Source organism: the organism of the source record quoted next, unplaced genomic scaffold (genome assembly GCF_019419815.1).
Source record: "Pyrus x bretschneideri cultivar Hongxiangsu unplaced genomic scaffold, Pyrus_bretschneideri_v1 Contig12, whole genome shotgun sequence".
Classification (NCBI taxonomy): Eukaryota; Viridiplantae; Streptophyta; class Magnoliopsida; order Rosales; family Rosaceae; genus Pyrus; species Pyrus x bretschneideri.
Genome location: NW_025999413.1, coordinates 8577091 through 8584535, shown reverse-complemented (window position 1 = coordinate 8584535; position 7445 = coordinate 8577091). Strand labels below are relative to the sequence as shown.

Sequence of the window (7445 nt, the reverse complement as noted above, 5' to 3'; positions counted from 1 at the left end):
CCCTTTGGATCAACAATCTCAACAAACTCATACACCCATTCTTCAAGATCAAGCCCAACGCCCCTTGAAGATTCATTCATCATCCGTTTATCCTTAGATCAAGCCCCGATGGCCCTTTGGATCAACAACTCATCCACAAACTTACACCCTACGAAGATAGAATCAGAGGATCAAATTACAAAGAGATTGTAACCCCAAAATCATTAATACACAAATATATTTTGTACACGTATTCTTGTCTCTTGTTTCAGGAATTTTTCGTGTTTACAAATTTGGCACGCCCAGTGGGACTATCTCTACCTCTCATCTCTATCCTCAAATCATCAAAAAACGCAAATGGCATCAAGAAAGGATCAAGCTGTTCCTGCAATCAAAGCAAAGAACAAGAACATCATCGCCGCAAGTGGTGATATTCCGGGCATCATAACCCGAAGTAAGGCAAGAGATCTTTTTGCCGCGGCTTCCGCCCCTGCATTAACTCTGTCAAAGGAACAAGAGCACCTGAGGTACGAGCCTGTGATCACCCTAGCCTCGCTAAGGGCATCAAGGGGGGAAAGCCCGAGGAAATACTCAGAGTCCCTACTCTCCGACGCTGATTCGAGCGGCAATACAACCATGCAAGTCATGACCACTGGAGCAACTTCAATCGAGGAGCAGCTAGCTCAGATGAATGAAGCAATCGCAAAGCTCACACGAACTGTGGAAGAGAAGGACTTGCAGATTGCCGCACTTGTCAACCAACTAGATGCGCTGCCCGACGTGAAAGTCGACCCAATTGTTGGCCTATTAAAGAAAGAAGGCGACGAAGAAGAGGAGCCTCCAGCAGAGAAAGTCGAAGAGAAGCTGAAACTAGACCAAGCAACGGCGTCCATGGGATCTCTCTCTATCCAGCAACTACAGGAGATGATTGCAAGCACTATCAAGACACAGTACGAAGGAAGCTCGCATGACTCCGTACTGTACTCAAAGTCTTACTCCAAGAAGATTGATGCTTTGAAGATGCCAAAGGGTTATCAGCCCCCAAAATTCATGCAGTTCGATGGAAAAGGCAACCCGAAGCAATATGTCGCCCATTTCATTGAAACTTGCAACAATGCTGGGACAGAGGGAGACTACCTCGTCAAACAGTTCGTGCGTTCGCTGAAAAGTAACGCTTTTGACTGGTACACTGACCTCGAACCTGAGTCTATCAACAGTTGGGACCAGCTAGAAAAGGAATTCCTCAACCGTTTCTACAGCACTCGTCGTACTGTAAGCATGTTAGAGCTGACCAGCACGAAACAGTGGAAAGATGAACCTGTCGTTGACTACATAAATAGATGGCGTTCTTTAAGTCTGGATTGCAAAGATCGGCTTTCTGAAACCTCTGCCATTGAGATGTGCGTTCAAGGCATGCAGTGGGGACTACACTACATCCTTCAAGGCATCAAACCACGAACATTCGAGGAGTTAGCCACCTGCGCCCATGATATGGAGTTAAGCATCACCCGTCATGGGAAAAAAGAACAGATCGCCGACTACAAGAATGACAAAGTTTTGGGGCCAAAGGTGGATAAAGCTACGTGGAAACCCACCAAGGAAGCAATGACGGTCAACACAACTCCAGTCAAAATCCCTACACGAAGCAAGGCGATTCAAACCGAAGCTTTTCGTGATCAAGAGACACGTAGACGCACTTTGAAGGAGCTTGAGGAGAAAACTTATCCATTCCCCGACTCTGACGTGGTTGCCATGTTGAAAGACTTGCTTGACAAAAAAGTGATCGACCTACCTGAGTGCAAACGGCCAGAAGATATAAACCGTACTGACAGTCCAAGGTACTGTAAATTCCACCGCTTCATTAGTCATCCGACGGAAAAGTGCTTTGTGCTAAAAGATCTCATCATGAAGTTGGTTCAGAAAGGGATCATCGAGCTAGATCTTAATGATGTGGTGAAGTCAAACTATACCACCGTCACTTCTGGCTCTTTGAACTCAAAATCTTCACCTCAACCGTTGGGGGCATGCTCCAAAACCATGTCAGTCAAGTCAAGTGAAGTTGAAGGATGGACTTATGTCACTCCAAAGAAAAAGCACAAGAAACATAGGTCTCCTCCACAAGTTCACCAATTGGAAAGGGGGCAAAACAGCTATCGTCAACCTTCAAAGCTGCATGAAAGTGTTGAGGATGATGAAGTTATGACACAAAGATCGTCCGTTGCCATCACGATGCGCGATTTCTTCCCCAAAGACTTCTTCAATCACTCAGTCAAGACTCCTTGCTATAAAGATTGCAAGGAATGCTTCTCTAAGATCGTTTGACAAATTCAAAAAAGCTCCTCGTTCGCACGAGCCTAAAAGGCGACAACCAAAGCTCCTCGTCCGCACGAGCATAAAAGGCGACAACAAACGCTCCTGGCCCGCAAGAGCATAAATTGTGTACGGCAAAATCATCATAAAAACCATCACTCATTTGAACTACGTCATGACTTGATCCCTCCTCAACCAAGGGTACATAGGCAACTTGAAACTTCAAAACTTCAAGTACAGTCACATCACCAACAAAAACACAAACACTTTGAAGAAAAAAAGCGAATTCAAACTATGAATACTTTATTTCTTTAAAGGAATGATTTGGTTACAAAGCCGTATTACAAGGGTGAGCATCACACCAACGTCACCATCGAGGAAAGTTGTGACCAAAAGACACTACACAGCATGAACTCGCTGCAGTCTTTTGCACAACTACACACGATAAAAGTGACACTTTGGAACAAGCTTCAAGTAGCAGTGGTAAAGAGCCCACGACAAGCAGTAAGGTCAATGTGCACAACAAAGTCACCGCCGAGGGAAAACCGTGACCAAAAGGCACTACACAGCGAAATCCCGCTGCAGTCTTTTGCACAGCACCACATGGTAAAAAGTGGCGTACTGCAACAAGCACCAGGCAAAGAGTACAGTTGCACCCACATCCTGCTCACTCCGTCACCAATTCCAAATTCACAAGAAACTGCCACCAATTGTGAACATGGGTAATCCGTCAAAAGACAGCAAGGAAATCTATGAATGCAGTAAGTACCTGTAAAAATAAAAAATAAAAAAATAATAATAATAATAAAAAAATAAAAAATAAAAAAAATATATATAAGGGTTTTTATTAAAGACTTACAAATAAAAGTCAATTTTATTACAAGAAAAAAAAATATTACTTTGTATTAAAAAAAAAAAAAAAAAATTAAAGGTTTCATTAAATGCTTGACTAATAAAAGTCAATTTTATTACAGGGGAAGATATTACTTTATATAAAATTGTTACAGTTTCTTAAAAAAAAAAAAAAAAAAAAAAAAAAAAGAAAAAAGGAATTGGGTCGCCTTTTCTTCTCCACCGACAGAAAAAAGAGTCAAAAGCCAGGCCTCCCTCCAATTTACAGGCCCAGAAGCCCAGAGACCGGCTGATGCCATAGGCTGCGCAAGATGCTCATTCTACTTCAACAACTCCGTCTTCTTCGTCTCTGCTGTTGACGTCAACAACAAATCTACCAGCGACGGCAAATCAAGAGTTTCGTCGCCGATCTCGAACTCGCCGTGTGTGGTTCCTCAGTTGACGTCGCCTTTCCCTCAGAATTCTGGCTCCTCTGTCACTTCCATGTCTGCCAGCCGCAAGAAGCAGCAACCATCATTGCCGCTGTCAATTCCTACAACCGCAACGGTCGCCGTCAAAAGCCCAGCCACGAATAACAGCAGATATCAACTCTGCCTTCCCCCAATTACTCTCCTTCGCAGTCCCCGCCGCGCTCTTGCTCGCCGTCGCCCGCGTCTCGTGCGCCCTACCAGCTCCGATCGAAGCGCGCCGCAGCTAGTGGATCCGACAGCAAGGGTGATGCCAACCTGCCATCTGCGAGTCGTCCATCACCACCGTCGATTTCCCAGATCAAGAATTCCAGGATCAAAATCGATGACTTTCCGGGAGGCCCTGATGGGTTCGAGTTAGTTTCTCGATTCTGTTACGACAACGGCAGAATCAAACTCACGGTTTCAAACGTGTGCCGACTCCAACTCTGCCCTGAACTCCCCTGTCGAGAGACGACCAGATCGCCCACCCTCTCTCTGTCATTCTCCTCTTTGGACGCAGTTCCATTTGTGGTGTGTTTGACTTCCAAGAAACTTCCACAGCCTGGTGCGTTTTCACGTTTTGAGTCTGCCACGCTCTGCTCTCCCCCTCCGCCGCCAACACTGACCCTCTTCTCCACCTCCGCTCCCAATCTCTATCCGGCGCCGTTTCGGTCAGTTGCTGATCTCACCGTCAGAAATCTAGAGCTGCCCGTGAACCCGGTCCAGAATCTCGAGTTTAATCTCAACAGGAACGCCACCACTACCAGCGGCCGACTAGGCCATGGACACTACAAAGAAGACCAGGAGCGTGATATAGCGAGCCTCCGACGAGCCTGCTTGGTCGAGAAATGGATGGAGAAGAAGGCAGCTGAGAAGTCCGTACCTGTGCGACGAAATTCCATGGCGGATTTCCAGACAACAAAGTCTAGATACAGTCACCAGAACGAGTTCCTGACGAATTCTAGTTCCAGTTCTTCAGATTCCAGTGGTGGGTTTTCTTCGTCGGAGTCGGACTCCATGTACGGATCAAAATCGAGGTCCTCATCGTCATGCTACAGCATGCACAGGCCGAAGCCAATTCGAACCAGCTTTTCGTCAGAAAAGGTTCCATTTGACGATCACCAGAGAAATTACCATCACAGTTCACAGAAGAAGCACGAGAATGGGTTCTTGAAGACGAAATCAAAAGCGCTGAAGATTTACGGCGATTTGAAGAAGGTGAAGCAGCCGATTTCGCCAGGTGGTCGGCTAGCCAGTTTTCTCAATTCTCTGTTCAATGCAGGGCACGTGAAGAAGTCCAAAATTGACAATTTGGGTGCGGAGAGAAAATCGTCACCAAATTCGGGACAAATGGGGTACTCAAACCCGAGTAGTAGTTGTTCGTCAGCCTCTTCGTTTTCAAGGTCTTGCTTGCGAAAAGCGCCTCTTTCGAGAAGCGAGTTGAGTGGCATCAGCATCAATGGTGATGCCGCGAAGAGGTCGGTGAGGTTTTGTCCTGTAAGTGTGATTGTGGATGAGGATTGCCGCCCGTGCGGACAAAAGACTCTACTTGAAGCACAGTAAGCTGCTGCGGCCATTAAACCGCCAACAAATGAAGATGTTGGACTTGAGTGTTGTGTAATAGAGGTTGATGAAGACGATGACCACCGGCGCCGTGAGACCTCCTGCGTTCACCACCCTGTGAATTTCCAATCAAATCCAAGAGCTCTGCTCCCCTTTTTCTGCAACAAAAGAACATGAAGTCAGTAAGAGAGGTTAAGAGAAAGTGACGGAACACGACAAGGCACTTCTTCCTCTCCATCCATGCAGCTCCTCGCCTGCAAGGACCTCGAGCTCGTCATTCTGGCCACCTTGATCAAAATCAACGAAGAGCTTCATTGACCGCTGTCAAACGACTAGCCGGTCTTCAAACTCGACGCTTTGCACTACTTCAAGCTCTGGCTGCTTCTGCATCTCCGCCATGGCTGCTGCCTTTGAATGTGATCAACAAAATCAAAGTTTGTCAACTCACACCCAAAGATCTCATCCGTCTGCTTGCCTCTGCTGCTGCCTTTGAATGTGATTGACAATATCAAAGTTTGTCAACTCACACCCAAAGATCTCCTCCGTCTTCTCTCGGACTCGCCTGGGTTTTCACCCACGAACTCAACCTTGCAGATGGCCATATAAAGAAAAAAAAAAATGATGATGCGGTGAAGCATCTTTCAAAAGAATAATAAAAAATTAAAAAAAAAAAAAAAATAATAGCAATGATGATGCTGGGAAGCATCTTTCAAAAGAATAATAAAAAAAATAACAATGATGATGCTTCTGGAACCATGTGAAAAAAAAAAAAATATATATATATATATATATATATATATATAATAAAAAGAAAGAAAAAAACGATGGTGGTGCTTTTGGCACCATCTGAAATATATATATATAAATGAATGGTGGATCAGCGCCACCGAAAGTAAAGAAAAGAATAAAAAAATGGTGATGGACGGTGATGTATATGTTTTATCTGTATTTAGCACAATACACTAAATAAAACGAAGCATGTTCATTGATTTTCGAGAAATTACAAGTGCGAAAAAAAAAAAAAAAAGAAAAAAAAGAAATGTATCTAACAAAGAAAGAGAAAGATGGAGCTTTCACAAAGGTTGTTCACGTGAAGCCCCACTACTTGGCCAAACTCCAGGAGCGGGAAGCAACGAAGATAGATCATTCGAGGCCCCAATACTTGGTGGAACGCTTGATGACGCAGGAAAAAGGTGTCTCTGGAAGAAAGACGCAAGCCTTTGACGGTCACTTTGAATACGACCATGAGATTCTTGCATCTCATCAAGCTTCCTCTTCATGCCCGACGAATAGTTATTTGCAAGCACATACAAACTTCTATTCTCGTACTTAAGCTGTTTAATCTCCTGCTTAAGATCTTCTACCTCTGCCATCAATGATTCCACCTGACGGGACCGAGCAAGCAGGCGTTGGCCCATGTTGGACACAGAGCCCGCACACTGAACACTAAGAACGAGGGACTCTTGAACGGCCAACTCATCGGACCGTCCTGAAAGCAGCCTACTATCTTTCGGTGTGAGGAGGTTCCTAGCTACTATTGTAGCTGTTGTTGCATCCTGCATCACTGAGTCTTCACCTGTAAGAGGACCGTTAGAAGATAAGAAAGACGGGCACCATACATTACCTTGACGCGGCGCAACCGGATCACTGCTGAGACTCAATTCTAAGCTAAGGTTCGATGGGTTAGCCATTTTTCAAAGGTGTTAAAAGAGATGGGTGGATGGAGTTAAAACTTAAAAGGCCGGAGATGATTTTCAGGAATGAGCAACCTTCAAAGTATGCATGTTAGAGGTGATTAATACCTCTATAAAAAGGAAGAGGCGCTTGCTCAGAAATCAAAGAGGCGTTGGTTCAGAAATCGAAGGGCCGCTTATTCAAAAGTGAAGAGACATCGCTCTGCAAATCTCAAAAGCTGGATTTTCCGGCGTAAGTTAGGCGACGCTTTCTCGGCTTTTCAGAGCACGGGTGCCACTTTGTCAAAAGATCACGTGGAGGTCATCATTGCAGCTACACATCTTTAGCCGACAAGCGCAAAGTTCGGTGACGCTTTCTCTGCTTTTCAGAAAACGCGTGCAGCTTTGTCAAAAGAGGCGCTCGTTCAGAAATCGAAGAGACGTCGTTCAGAAATCAAAGAGGCGTATTCAAAGATCGAAGAGTCGTCACTATTTCAAAAAGCCGGATTTGCGGGATCAAAACGTTTGTCGACAAGGGTAAAAGAACAGTACCACCACTTGCTATTGGGAAATCCCTATATATGTCGACCTTCATCTTTTATGGCAAGGCAGACCTGCA

At 45.1% G+C, this 7445-nt stretch overlaps 1 pseudogene; it reads left to right on the top strand.

Moving 5' to 3' along the window:
* The first annotated feature begins 3007 nt into the window (after positions 1–3007).
* Positions 3008–5665, top strand: LOC125474562 (annotated as a pseudogene).
* The last annotated feature ends 1780 nt before the right edge of the window (positions 5666–7445 follow it).